At 42.1% G+C, this 14,275-nt stretch overlaps 1 non-coding gene across 1 annotated transcript; it reads left to right on the forward strand.

Annotated features, from left to right (window-relative positions):
- Window positions 1-1,405: 1,405 nt before the first annotated feature.
- Window positions 1,406-1,596, forward strand: TRNAV-AAC (transfer RNA valine (anticodon AAC)). Its single transcript has 2 exons — window positions 1,406-1,443; window positions 1,561-1,596. It is a non-coding gene; the product is annotated as a tRNA-Val (tRNA).
- Window positions 1,597-14,275: the final 12,679 nt, after the last annotated feature.

Below are 14,275 nucleotides of genomic sequence, written 5' to 3' on the forward strand. Positions count from 1 at the left end.
GGTTCTATCTCATACCTCTCTTTACTTATAGTTTGTCTCCGTGAAGTCATTGTCTGCTTGCATGATCTGATTGACTTCATTGAATGAAGACTATTGTTGTTTGGCTTCATATTATCTTCCATCTTGATCCATACTACCTAGCTGCTAATAGTCTTCGTGTTTTCACTTCATTGCTTACCTGACTATGGCTTGTCTAGTGTAGTCTACCTTCCGCTGCATATCAATAGGTTCATTTCTACTGTTTGTCTTCAAAGCCCCCGTGTTTTGAAGACTTTCATTAAAATCGCCCATTCACCCCCCCCTCTAGTCGATAACTAGCACTTTCAGTTGGTCATCTCGATCCTTCTCTCAGCTTCTGTAGTTTGTCAATTCATTGTGAGTTGGGCATTTTAGACAACTAAGATAAATTTACTATTGAGCATGTGTTGCCATCTAAACCTACTGACATTTTTTTCATATCTTTAATCCTAATGCAGCATTGGAAGCCATTGATTAAGTGCTACGACATCAACGCCACGGAGTGGTGTTGATCTCGCGGGCTAATTCTACAGTAAGCTTCCTGTCTCCCATGCAGGCTCCTTCTTCGCAGTTGTCATGTCGGTGTTGTTCACGCATTGCGCTTTTGGTTGTAGGTGGTTAGCCTGCATGCGTGCCATGAACTTTGTTGTTCTATCTGCTATGGCTGTTTAGCGACTTGGTCTATTGGCTATGTTACCTCTTAACTTTGTCTGTTGTGAACTGGTTGGTTGGCTTTATTTATAAAGCCGGGTTATCACCTTTTCTCTAAAAAAATGTGGCTAAATGGGGAACCAAGAGAAATAAACCTAGAATGAAAACCAGGACACATTAACAGACCACCTACATGGCATGCCAAGTCAGCACAAATTTGGGGAAAATTTTGGTTGGGGGCAGAATGTGCCTCAAAGTGCATCAATGGGGGTATGAATTGAGATTTTTCAGAAAATGGGTGAAATCTGTCTTAAACAATTGAAACATGGTGTAAAAGTGGAATTTACTTTAGTTTCTATTTCTTTTGCAGACTCGCCCCAAATCGTTACAAGCATGTGTCATATGTACCGAATCACACTTTCTGGTAGATATGGTAGAAAAATATAGACTGTAAAAAGCATGTTATATGAATATATGAACCACTCTAATGTTGAACACTTAAAGAAACAAATATACATGCTCACGGGAAACAAATATACTGTAGAAAAGCTCTCGTGTCAACAATTAGACCAGCCCTGCATCAAATAAGTGCTAAATACAAAAAATATCAGCATGGTTTCGTGGTGTAGTTGGTTATCACGTCAGTCTAACACAAATATACTGTAGAAAAGCTCTCGTGTCAACAATTAGACCAGCCCTGCATCAAATAAGTGCTAAATACAAAAAATATCAGCATGGTTTCGTGGTGTAGTTGGTTATCACGTCAGTCTAACACAAATATACTGTAGAAAAGCTCTCGTGTCAACAATTAGACCAGCCCTGCATCAAATAAGTGCTAAATACAAAAAATATCAGCATGGTTTCGTGGTGTAGTTGGTTATCAGTCTAACACACTGAAGGTCTCCGGTTCAAACCCGGGCGAAGCCATTTTTTTCTACTTTTTATTTTTGCTTTTTCTTTTTACCTCTATATACTATATGAATTCGCATCAGATGAAAGAAGAGAGATACCGGAGTTCAGAATCATTCAGAGAAGAGAGACGCTGGAGTTGGAGATCACAGCCAGCCCACTGTGCAGATCACATGCTAACTCTGAAATTTCTCCGTCTTCCCTTTTTCCAGCTTACAAATAGCCCTAACTCTCTTCGGCTCTCAAACCTGAAACACTCCTTTCCGGCAACAAGTTTCATAAGTGTAGCAGGCGCTACTGGTTTTGGGATATATAACTAGCCTCAAGTATCTAGATAAAATTTGTAAATATGCAACCTCAAGTATCCAATGAAAAATGCTCCACATGCAGCTGTACAGTGGAGAGGTTTGTCCAAAGATATATCCACCCCCACAGCAACCCGCAATCCCTTCTCTTTGTGTTACAGCTTATTCCACTTTCTCCATTAATCCTTTGCCACCTAGCGGCTTTCCAACTAAATTGTGGAATTAAACTACCATTTGCAATAGCCCAGCCATAGTAAGATGATGTTCTTCTTTTCCACAAATTCTACAGTAAATAAAATTATTACAGTAAGCAGAGTATTCAATCTACACATCTCAACAGATTTGTGTTGCAAATTTATAAGATTCCTGAATGCTCACGGGACGGTACATCCATGATGGCCCGAAGTTCCCCGCCGCCTCTTGAAACTGAATCCTGTACATGTTAAAACAAAGAGACTTCAGAGGAGAAGTCGTGTGAACAGGAAACCAAACTATAGTGGACTTGAGGTTCAGTTCACTACCATGCATGTAATATGACTATTTAAGTTATTATAAAGATGATACAATAACATGAGGTCTAATCAAAGTTTGATTATTATTTATAACTGTTGTTTTAGGAAAACAACAATACACTGTTGTTTCATAGCAACACTGAAGGCCACCCATGTTTGCTCATCTCATCAGAGTTTGATGTTTCAAGAGAAGAAATCTATTACGAGAGAGAGAGAGAGAGAGAGAGAGAGAGAGAGAGAGAGAGAGAGAAGAAATCTGGTTAGACGCTTTGATTCACACGGAAGTTAATTAGTTGACACACCACACTTGATAATACTATCCAACAAAAGAGATTTCATCGTGTTCTGATGAAGGCTTTCTATACAAGTAAATTGTGTTAAAACCAGGAAGAGAGCCACAAGTTAACTTACATTTTCTCCCACTATCCGTTAATCCTTTGGACAGTGATTTTTATGCCAAAAGTATTCAAGAACTTCAAAACTTTGGAAACTCTGCTATCAACCTCTTCACATTTGACTCTGATAATCTTGAGATATCCTGAAATAGCAGCGGGTTTCTCCATCAAACCAGGATTTTCTTCCACTTCTAATGCACTTGTAGTTTTTTTCTGCTGCAGTAGAGAAAAACATTTCACCAATATCCATCAATCATTCATGAAGCAACTCTGCGACTGCCCATGTAAAAAAGATATACCTTGCGCAGTTGAAGCGTCAGATTCTCAAGAATCGGTGAGTGTTCAAGCATAGAAACTAGTCCACGGAGGTCAGGTTGCACACACCAGTCATTCAGCAACAAATTCTTTAACTTACTAAATGTAGGGTACCATCTTAAATCTCTCCTAAAAATAAACTGAACAAAGTGCAAAGCATTAACGGTTTAGGATCTAGTTTTAAATTCCACAGTGCAATGATACTGAAGTGCTTTGAACCTTTTGATAAAGATGAACATTTAAAACTCGAACCTATAGAAATATTTTTGGATAAAGATGCATCTAATGTCAGCATATCATAATTATCAACTCTCTCTACATTTACTTGTGAAACGTTGATCATTGAGGAATTCAGATCATGAATATTTGGTCTAAATGGTTATTCTCAATATCACATGATCTTTGCAACTAGAACTGCATCGGATCTCACAGTGCAGTAGCATAAACTTAATATCATGAATTTCCATAGTTTTAAATAGCCGGCTATGCTATAGCCTTTTCAGCAGGGTGCCGCAAAATGTTCGCCTTCACAAATAGCCCGTTATAGCCCGTTATAGCCTGCTATCGCTGATTTGGAGGCCCGCCGCTATTTTCCATAGCCCGCTATTTAAAACAAATTCTAATATGTGCACAATGAAACATAAGAGTGCATCTGGTGGCAATATGCCAATATGTGTGTCCACACCTTTTTTTGTTAGTAACTAGCTGATACGTAAAGATGGATACACTGATAGAGACAATTGTAGAGATCAGAACACGTTTGGATTGAAAATTAAGTTGGAAGTATATGCAAGTTTACCGTTCCCAGATCAGCTTGTATCAACGCCAAGTTTCTAGCATGAGATAGACCTCGAAGAAGTACGCAGCCACCATTGTGGTCATCATTACCACGGCAATCTGCACAAATACCACAACACTCTCCAGCAACACCGTTACGACAGTGATCCTCGGTGTAGTCGTCAGACCTGAAAACTGCAGTTTCTAGTGACGGCATGCCTTCAAGCAATGGGGTTCTACCTCGATTTTCTAGGAGTTGAAGCGAAACGAGATTTGGGACAGAAATACAAGTCCGCCCTTGATGTAAGAAAGCAGATCCAGTGATGCTCAGATGCTTCAAAGACTGGGACAATATTCTGTTAGTTTTTAAGTTGCTGTCTTTTATCTTTAGCTCCTCCAATGCTGAACAGCTTGAAAATTTTAGGAAGTTGCTTTTCAACTTCACTTCATAAATCTCCAATCTTCTCAAATGCTGGGAGACCAGAGGGTATCCAAACACACATAGAAGTGCGCGTCCTTAGGGAGCTTGACAGTGAGCACCTGAGCTTGGCATGACAAAGCATGGCGGATCCAAATGTCGACCCAAGGACAACCGTAATTAAAATGGCGATGGTCAATCAAATTATCATACTCGATCTCAACCTCATCTAGAGTCGAGCCAGGATCTTGGAGGAGCAGCAAGTAGCTCATGAACTTGTTAAGGAAAATGTCTGTGGCGCTCTTCCCCCTCCTCCCAGCGTCGTTGATGCGAAGGCGACGCATGGATTTCCAAAGGTAGTGCCAGCGCCGGGCGAGCAGGCAGGTGCACACAGCCTCATCCGCCTGAAGGAAGCCAAGGACATGGTACAGGATGTCATCCGGCAGGTCGCTGATCCGGTCCTCGTCGCAGGACTTTAATGCTTTCTTGGCCGTGCTTGTGCGAGGCATTCCGTCGAACCGGTAGTGTGCGCCGGAAGCTGCGGGGGACACGAGGGGGACAACCCAAGGGTCGGAGGCAGGAGGGACGGCGAAGACGGAGCCGTAACAAAATCTCAGATTTAACAACTCACGTTGCCGGCCTTTGGTCGATTCGTCGGCGGTGAGATGACCCACCTCCCTCTCGAGCGAACAGCGAGCTCCTCCCGTCCACCTGAGCGACGGCGAAGGAGGAGATCACCACGGCGCAGCTACCGCTTCCGGGCCCCTGATTCACTTGTAATTCGGCGTCGATTCTTGCGAGTTGATGGTGCTAGCGCTTGCTCGGGAACCCTAACCCCGGGGTTTTGCACGAGGTTTAGCGTGAGACGCGCGCGGGAGGCCAAAAACATCTCCAACTCGGCTTGACCGACATACCAAGTAGACTAGTAGTCCGAACAAACACCTCCGGTCATATGCGACTCGTATAAAGTACAGTTTCTATCGTACTACCTCCGTTCTGTTTTATTATTCCCCCTCGTAATTAGGATCATATTTTAACCATAATTTTAAGTAATAAAGTATAAGTTATATGCAGAAAAAATAATATCACTGAAACTATGTTAAAATACGAATCCAACGATATAATTTTTGTGACATTCATTAAAATTTTGTTAGTTAAACCACTAGTCAAAATTTTACATAAAATATAAGATAGACCAATAAATCAAGACGTAGGTAGAAGAACTAAAGTCATAGCATCCACGAGTCCTTCCCTATTTATTTCCAGATGAGTTTTTGTGTGTGTATGGAATGGCATTAGAGCATCTACAGTCGGGCGCCTCAAACCCGCCTCATACGTCCGGGCGGGCCGTCTGGTCACTGTTCGTTCACGAAATTTCGACCCAGGCGGGCTCCTTAAACGGGCCTCAAACGGCCGGCTGACCGGCACCCCTCATATCCTGCTCAATATGGGGCGGATATGGGGGCGCCCGCTCGCCACGTCAGACCCGATAGCCCGACCCCACCACCAATTGCACCCAATCCAATAAACCCTTCCTCCTCCTCTCGCCGCCCTCCAAGCTTTCCCGCGCCCGAGCCCTTGCTGTCCTCCACCGTTGCTCCCCATCCTCACCAACTGCCCCATCCGCCACCGGATATGTCGGCCAGCCCGTCCCCGACCGACACTACGGAGATGTAGTCTGCCTCGTCTGTCGGCGTCCCTCGTCGGCTCCGTCTTGCAAGGCGGAGAACGTCGCCTGGAAGATGTGGCAACGCCGACAGTGAGAGAGGGAGGCGGTGGCTGCAGCGCAGGGAGGTTCAGGCATGGTGGACCAGTTGTCTCCTCCGCCGCGCTCGGACCCCCACACCCATTCCATCCAAGCGCCGACGCAGATTACGCCGTCCGACCCCGTTGGGACAGAGGATGATCCGATGGTCGGCTGGACCATCCCGGAGAGCTTTCCACCGACGCAGATGCCGACGGTCGACCTATGTGACTTGTCACAGCTCATTCAAGCGCGAATGAGCACGAGCACTGGCGGTGCCCGGGCTTCCCTCGACATGTTCGACGGAATGACAGAAGGAGAGCTGGTACATTTTCTTTGCTCCTGCCTGATCAAATTTTTGCATAGATCACTAGTTCATTTCCCACATGATGAATGCTTGCAAACCATGATCATGTAGGAGGCGTTCTTGTCGAACATGATCAATGACAATGAAGATCCGACCCAAATGGAGTATGAGCACCATCACATTTGAAGTTGGGGCAACATCCAGCCCAATCCGAGCAAGAAGAAGAAGAAGATCAAGACATTTGAGAGAACAAGAAAGAGGAGAGGTACAAGCTCATGTTGGATGCGCAAAAGGAGACGATGGAGTTGGACCGGAAGAGGGCGGAGAAGAAGCTCGAAATTGAGAGGGAGAAGATCAAGTTGGAGAAGCAAGAGGCGGCGATCAAATGGGAACTCAAGAAGGCCAAGACATTTGGCGAGATTGAGCTTGAGAAGGAGAGCTTGCAACTCGCACGGGACGCAGAGGATGCGAAGATCATGTTGGTGGACGAAACCCTCTTAGATGAGCATGCAAAGAAATGGCTTGCGGGCAAGAAGAAGGAGATCAACGAGCATAGGGAGTACGAGGCGACGAGGGCGGCAGCGGCAGCAGCAACGGATCATGCAGCCCGGATGCAGGCGGATCAGGCAGCCCCAGATGCAGGCGAAGCAGGACGCATACGCCTGGAGCAAGCGTCCGGCCAGTGATCCGAAGCCATCCGATACGCTCAGACATTAATTTCATTTTGGCCTGTGAACTATGATTTGCTTTGGCTTTGTTTCGAACTGTTGAATTCAGACAATTTGTATCATATGATAGACGTGCATGGATTGCATGGGTTTGAGGATCCGAATTTGAGGTATATGTGAATGTGCGGCGCAACATATGAGGGGTCAGCGGGCGTATAGGGGGGAGGATTTGCCAAGTCCAGTTGTAGATGATCTTGGGCCATAAAAAATTACAATCAAATCCTTAGGAGTGCCAAAGTCTAATCCATTGGCGGCAGGCCATGAGCATAGCCCGATGTCACCTCTGGGCCTTCACCTCGGCGTAGCATTTTTTATAAATTAAGAGCGTGTAGAAGCAACAACCGGGAAGTCATCAATGCAAACGAGGAGACGCCGACTGATATGTCTCGAACGTATCTATAATTTATGAAGTATTCATGCCATGTTTACAACAATTTTATATGGTTTTTATATGATTTGATTAGAACTAATCCGGACCGAGGCTGTTTTCAGCAGAACTACTGTGGTGTCATTTTTTGTGCAGAAATAAAGTTCTCAGAATGGGCTGAAAATTTACGGTGATTTTTTGTGGACCAAAAGAGACCCCCGAAGCACTGGAGCTGGGCCAGGAAGTGGACGAGGTGGCCACAAGCCGCCAGGGCACGCCCACCCCCAGGGGACGCCCCTACTACTTGTGGGGCCCTCAGGCACCCGCTTGACGTGAGACCGACGCCAAAAATTCTTATAAATACCAAAAACCCTGAAAAGAACCCTAGATGAGAAGTTCCACCGCCGCAAACCTCTGTAGCCAGGAAAACCCAATCAGGCCCCATTTCAGCATCCTGTTGGAGGGGGAAATCATCACCGGAGGCCATCTTCATCATCCCGGCGGCCACCATGACGAGGAGGGAGTAGTTCACCATCGGGGCTGAGGGTATGTACCAGTAGCTATTTGTTTGATCTCTCTCCCTCTCGTGTTCTTGATTTGGCACGATCTTGATTACCGCGAGCTTTGTTACTATAGTTGGATCTTATGGTGTTTCTCCCCCTCTACCTTCTTGTGATGTATTGAGTATTGCTATTTGAGGTTTCCTTATGTTGGATTGAGTATTGAATTTGAGAACACTTGATGTATGTCTTGCGATTGGATTTCTGTGGTGACAATGGGAGGTTCTATTGATTCACTTGATGTACGTTTTGGTACTCAACTCGAGGGTTCCCGAGGTGACATTGGGGTAATCTATGCGTAGGGGTTGATGCACGTTTTCGTCCTATGTTCTCCGGTAGACACTTTGGAGTGGTTCTTCGTCGCATGTTGAGGGGTTTCCACATGATTTAATTATGTTATCATTATTGAGAGACTTTGCACTAGTGAAAGTATGAACCCTAGGCCTTGTTTTCAAGCATTGCAATACCGTTTTTGCTCACTTTTGTTACTAGTTGCCTTACTGTTTTTATATTTTCAGATTACAAAAACCTGTATCTACCATCCATACTACACTTGTATCACCATTTCTTCGCCGAACTAGTGCACCTATACAATTTACCATTGTATTGGGTGTGTTGGAGACACAAGAGACTCTTTGTTATTTGGTTGCAGGGTGTTTGAGAGAGACCATCTTCATCCTACGCCTCCCACGGATTCATAAACCTTAGGTCATTCACTTGAGGGAAAATTGCTACTGTCCTACAAAACTCTGCGCTTGGAGGCCCAACACGAGTCTACAAGAAGAATGTTGCGACATCAAGCTCTTTTCTGTCGCCGTTGCCGGGGAGATAAGTTCTTGAAGGTAAATATTTAGATCTTGCAATTGAATATTTTAGTTTATGTTTTATCACTAGTTTAGTCTATAAAATAAAACTACAAAAAAATGGAATTGAGATTGCCTCATATGTTTCATCTTTTTAATGTCTTTCATGAAAATGATGGAAAGGAAAATTGTGCTCAATTGATAGAAGAAGAATTCAATAAAATATTTGGCATAAAATCTTTAAATGATGAGCATAATTGCAATGTTGTTAGTATGAATTGTTTGAATATCCATGACGCTAATGATATGCAAAGCCATAAGCTTGGGGATGCTATGTTGATGCAGATGATATTTTTAGCCCCCCCCCCCCCCCCCAATGTTTTGATGAGAAAATTTATTATGATGATAGCATGCCTCCTATTTATGATGATTATATTGATGAAAGTGGGTTTGGAAGAGTGTCAACTCTAGGTAATAATGATCCCACTATTTTGCAAGGTGTTCAATCTTATTGTAATAATTATGAAAGTGGATTTGGAGAGGTCATGACTTTATTTAGTAATGATTCCACTATCTTGGAAGAGGTTTCAATTGACTATGATAAAAAAATTGCTATATATGATGATTATTGTGATGATATGTATGCTATAAAGAGTAATGATATCCAAGAAACTTGTCATCATGATTTTAATGCTCAAATTGGTTATGTGGATCAAATATCATGTGATAGTTATTTTGTTGAGTTTGCTCCCACTACTATTGATGAGAATAAATTTGCTTATGTGGAGAGTAATAATTTTTTTATGCATATGGATCATGAAAAGAATTCTTTATGTGATAGTTATATTGTTGAATTCATTCATGATGCTACGGAAAATTACTATGAGATAGGAACATATGCTTTTACATATCTCAGTGATATCAAGTTTCCTCTCTATGTGTTCAAAGTTTTAAATTCTGCTTGTTTTGCCTTCCTATGCTAGTTGATTATTGCTCCCATAAATTGTTTGCTCACAAAATCCCGATGCATAAGGAGTTGGTTAGGCTTAAATGTACTGGTCACATGCTTCATGATGCTCTCTTTATGTTTCTATTCTTATCTTTTATGTGAGCATCATTGAAATCATCATACTAAAAAGGCATTAAAGAAAATCACTTGTTGGGAGACAATCCAACACTTTTACCTACTGTTTCTGTGTGTTCACATGATTAAGCTACTGTAGTAATCATGTTTTATAGCTTTTGTTTCAATAAAGTGCCAAGTAAAGCCTTTGGGGTAGTGTGGATGATAGTTCACTTGATTCTGTGCAAAAACAGAAACTTTTGCTTCCAGTAATAGAATTGTTTAAATTCACTGGAACGCGATAAAAATCTGAATTTTTTACATATGATTGGTATACAAAGTTTCTACGTTTTCCTAATTTTTTAGAATTTTTGGATTTATATAAGTATGGTCATTATCCAGATCTTTACAGACAGTTCTGGTTTTTACGGATTCTGTTTTCAATGCATAGTTTGCTTGGTTTAGTGTTTCCATAGCTTATATTAAGTGATATAAATTGTGGAAAGATAAGTTACAGTAGGCATTGTGTGAGAACAATTATGAATCTTGTCTTTGATAGTACCCAAGTGAATGATTTGCTTTTATTATACTAACGCATCTCACGAAGTTCCGTTAAGCTTTGTGTGATGAAGTTTTCAAGTTTTGGGTGAGATATCGATATGAGGAGAATAAGGAGTGGCAAGACACTAAGCTTGGGGATGCCCAAGGCACCCCAAGGTAATATTCAAGGGAGATCCAAGCAACTAAGCTTGGGGATGCCCCGGAAGGCATCCCTTCTTTCATGTTTAACATTATTGGTAACCTCACTTGGAGCTATATTTTTATTTGTCACATGATATGAGTTTTTCTTGGAGCGTCAGTTTATTTTAGTTTGATTTGCTTGCTGTTATTTAGAATAATATTTTCCATCTTTTAGTTCAATAAAAAGGTAAAGTATAGCCTTTACCATGCTTATTTTACAAGTCTATACGTTGCTGCTTTGAAAACAGAAAGTTTTCTATCATTGTTTGAATTCTTCTGAAAAGTCAGAACGTGATAAAATCTTGAATTTTTTTCACAATGAGTAATAACAAATTTTCTACAGTGTGGTAAGTTTTCAGAATTTTTGAAGCTAGAATCTTCTTGCATTCTTTTCAGACTGTTATGTTTAGACAGATTGCTGTTATGATTGCATATGTTTGCTTGTTTAATAATTATATTTGAGGATATTAGTATTAAATATGCAGAGGCATTTAGTATGCAATGTTAAATAATAATTTTAGTGATTTTCTATAGTAGAGAATGATAAGGTTTTGCATTTATACTAACTTACCTCACGAGTTCTTGTTGAGTTTTGTGTGGATGAAGTTTTTAAGAATTAGGGAAACTGTGATATGAGAGGAATTAAGGAGACTCAAGAGCTCAACCTTGGGGATGCCCAAGGCATTCCTAGTTAATATTTCAAGAAGTCTCAAGCATCTAAGCTTGGGGATGCCCCGGTTGGTATCACACCTTTCTTCTTCAACAATGATCGGTCAGTTTTGGTTGAGCTTAAGTTTTTGCTTCTTCGCATGATATGTGCTATCCTTGAAATGTCATTTTCTTTTGTTTTGTTTTCTATTTGAATAAAATACTTAAGATCTGAAATTCTCAGATGGGAGAGAGTCTTCACATAGCTACTTAATTATTTTACTACTCATTGATCTTCACTTATATCTTTTTGAAGTAGTTTGTCATTTACTCTGGTGCTTCACTTATATCCTATGAGTAAATGGTTGAATGAATTGAATATCATAAATATGAAAATTATATATGTTTCATATGCTTATCCCATGGGGAGTAATGACTTCACATATAAGAAGTACAGGTGGTGAAATTTATTCAAAGTTAGCAAACACAACATTGGTCACTTGAACAATTCATGAAAGAATATTGAAGGAAGAGAGGTTCCACATATAAATGTACTATCTTGGACATCTTCTATGATTGTGAGCCCCATTAATTATGTTCAAACTTGAGAAAATTAGTTGAAGTTGGACAAGGACGACAACGTAATGAGTTATGTTTGGGTATATTTGTATAGAAGTTATATTGTCACTACTAGAAAAAGGGCTATAGATGGGATTGACACTAATGGCGCACCAGACAAGCGGTGCGCCATTAGTATATACTAATGGCGCACCACCTTCTGATACGCCATTAGAGTTGAAACTACTAATGGCGCACCAGGCGCAGGGTGCGCCATTAGTATAAAAAAAAATTTAACTAGTGCGCCTGTCCAAACATACTAATGGCGCATCCAGACACAGTGCGCCATTACTAGTTGTAACTAGTAAGGCGCACCTGGCCCAGGGTGCGCCATTAGTATCAAAAATTTTTTTTTTTAACTAGTGCGCCTGTCCAAACATACTAATGGCGCATCCAGACACAGTGCGCCATTACTAGTTGTAACTAGTAATGGCGCACCTGGCCCAGGGTGCGCCATTAGTATCAAAATTTTTTTTTAACTAGTGCGCCTGTCCAAACATATTAATGGCGCACCACCTGAAGGTGCGCCATTAGTAACTAGTGCGCCTTTCCTCTATCCTCTTCTCCCCTAAATAACCCCGCCGTACCGCTCTGCCATGGCCGCCGCCACACTCCGCTCCGCCCTCCTCTCCTCCTGCGCCCTCCGCCGGCTCGCCTCCGCCTCCGCGCCGCGCGCCCCCCGCCTCGCCCAGCCCAAGGTCTTCGGGCGAACTGATATACTAGATCGTCGCGCTTCTCGCACTCGCGCTCACGGTTTCTGATCGGGGTTCTGCAGGTGTAGGGTTTCGCCCGGGCTCGCCGGTCCTACCCGGCCGCGTTCGCCGCCTCCGCCATGTCGACGTCGTCGGGGGCCAAGGAGGCGCCGGCCAACAACCCGGGCCTACAGGCCGAGGTCGACCCCGCCACCAAGGGCTACTTCATGCAGCAGACAGTAAGCCGATCCTTCCCGTTTCCTGCTTCGTTTTAGCTGCCGATTGAGCGGGCATGCGTGGTATTGGATTCGAGTTTGCGCCTCCGTGGGTTTGATCTGTGGAGTGGAAGGGAGTTTTGTGGCTGGATTTGGCCGAAGCAATCTGTCGAACAGTTGGTGGTCCGTACGTGCTTGTTGTGGCAGGTTATAGAATTGGGAGAAAACAACACTTACCGAGGACTAAGTGATGGGTGTTGTTAGTTCCATGTGATAATTTCGAGCAGCGTTGTTGGTTTTGCAGCTGCAGTGTCAACTTAGCATCCCACTCTGTTTGGCCCAGTATTGCCGCTGTGCATATGTTTTATTACTGCACCACGTATGGTATGGAGTTGTTTCTGTGGAATGCTGGAAACTGTGTGTATGTGTAGGATATGCAATTCATCGTAGGCTTTCATGGGGTTACATTTTCAACAGGGCTGCTTTCAATGCTTTGCAATAGGCTCAGGAAATTCTTAGTGTTAATGCACCAGGCCATGAAACTTCATTTGTTCTGCAATTGGTCGAACAGTCGGTGGACCAGCTTGTTACTATCAGTATTTCAGGTTGTCCCAGTCGGTTGCTGTTGCCATAATGAATTATTTTCTCTCTTCTTTTTTTTTTGTCCCAGCTTGTACACTAAATCCACTTTACTAAAGATTTTTTTGGCCAATTCTTTAGGCTTCCTTGGTAGTGTAGATTCAAGAAAATTTTATAAAATTTATTCATTCTTTCTTCACTTTTTTTTATTTGTATGTTCTCTACTGTTGAGTTAATTTAGTTGCAACCATAACAAGTATGCTCTGTATTCAGTTCAGCTAACAGTTTTTGTAGTTATTGTTAAAATAAACTGCTTTTTTAAGTAAGGGAAAATGTTCCCATTGTTTTATTTCATTAACCATATATATATATAGAAAATTTATTCTAATTTGTTGTCCTTAATTGCCGAAGGAGCCTTTTTTGGGTACATGCTACGCAATTTTCATATGTATAACTGTAATGAACATACAGTACTGGAAAATTTTATCTGTGAGTTGCATGACGACAATGTTAGATCCCTTACCATTTTTAACTTTGTATGCATGAACAGATGAACACTCAATACAGTAATTTTCATATTTGGGAGGTGTAATTTTTAAAACTAGTGACAATGGGAAATCCTTATCGGTGTTCTTTTATGTCTTATCTAGTTAACATAACATAGTGTTAGTTGGAGAACCCATGATGGGAACAATTACGTTCCATTGAATTACTGGGCTAAATATGCTCCTTTTTTGCAATTGCCAGCTTGAAAAGCTCATAAATGCTAATTCAACTGAGGTTGATTGGGAACGTTCCTTCTATTTGAATTTAGTCGCTCACACGTCATATACTGTCACAGTGGCATTGTGCAGGTATGTTTCTGTGGCACTTCTGCTAAGATCTTACAAGCTTTGTATGCTCTGAACAA

The sequence above is a fragment of the Aegilops tauschii genome, chromosome 6 (genome assembly GCF_002575655.3).
Source record: "Aegilops tauschii subsp. strangulata cultivar AL8/78 chromosome 6, Aet v6.0, whole genome shotgun sequence".
Classification (NCBI taxonomy): domain Eukaryota; kingdom Viridiplantae; phylum Streptophyta; class Magnoliopsida; order Poales; family Poaceae; genus Aegilops; species Aegilops tauschii.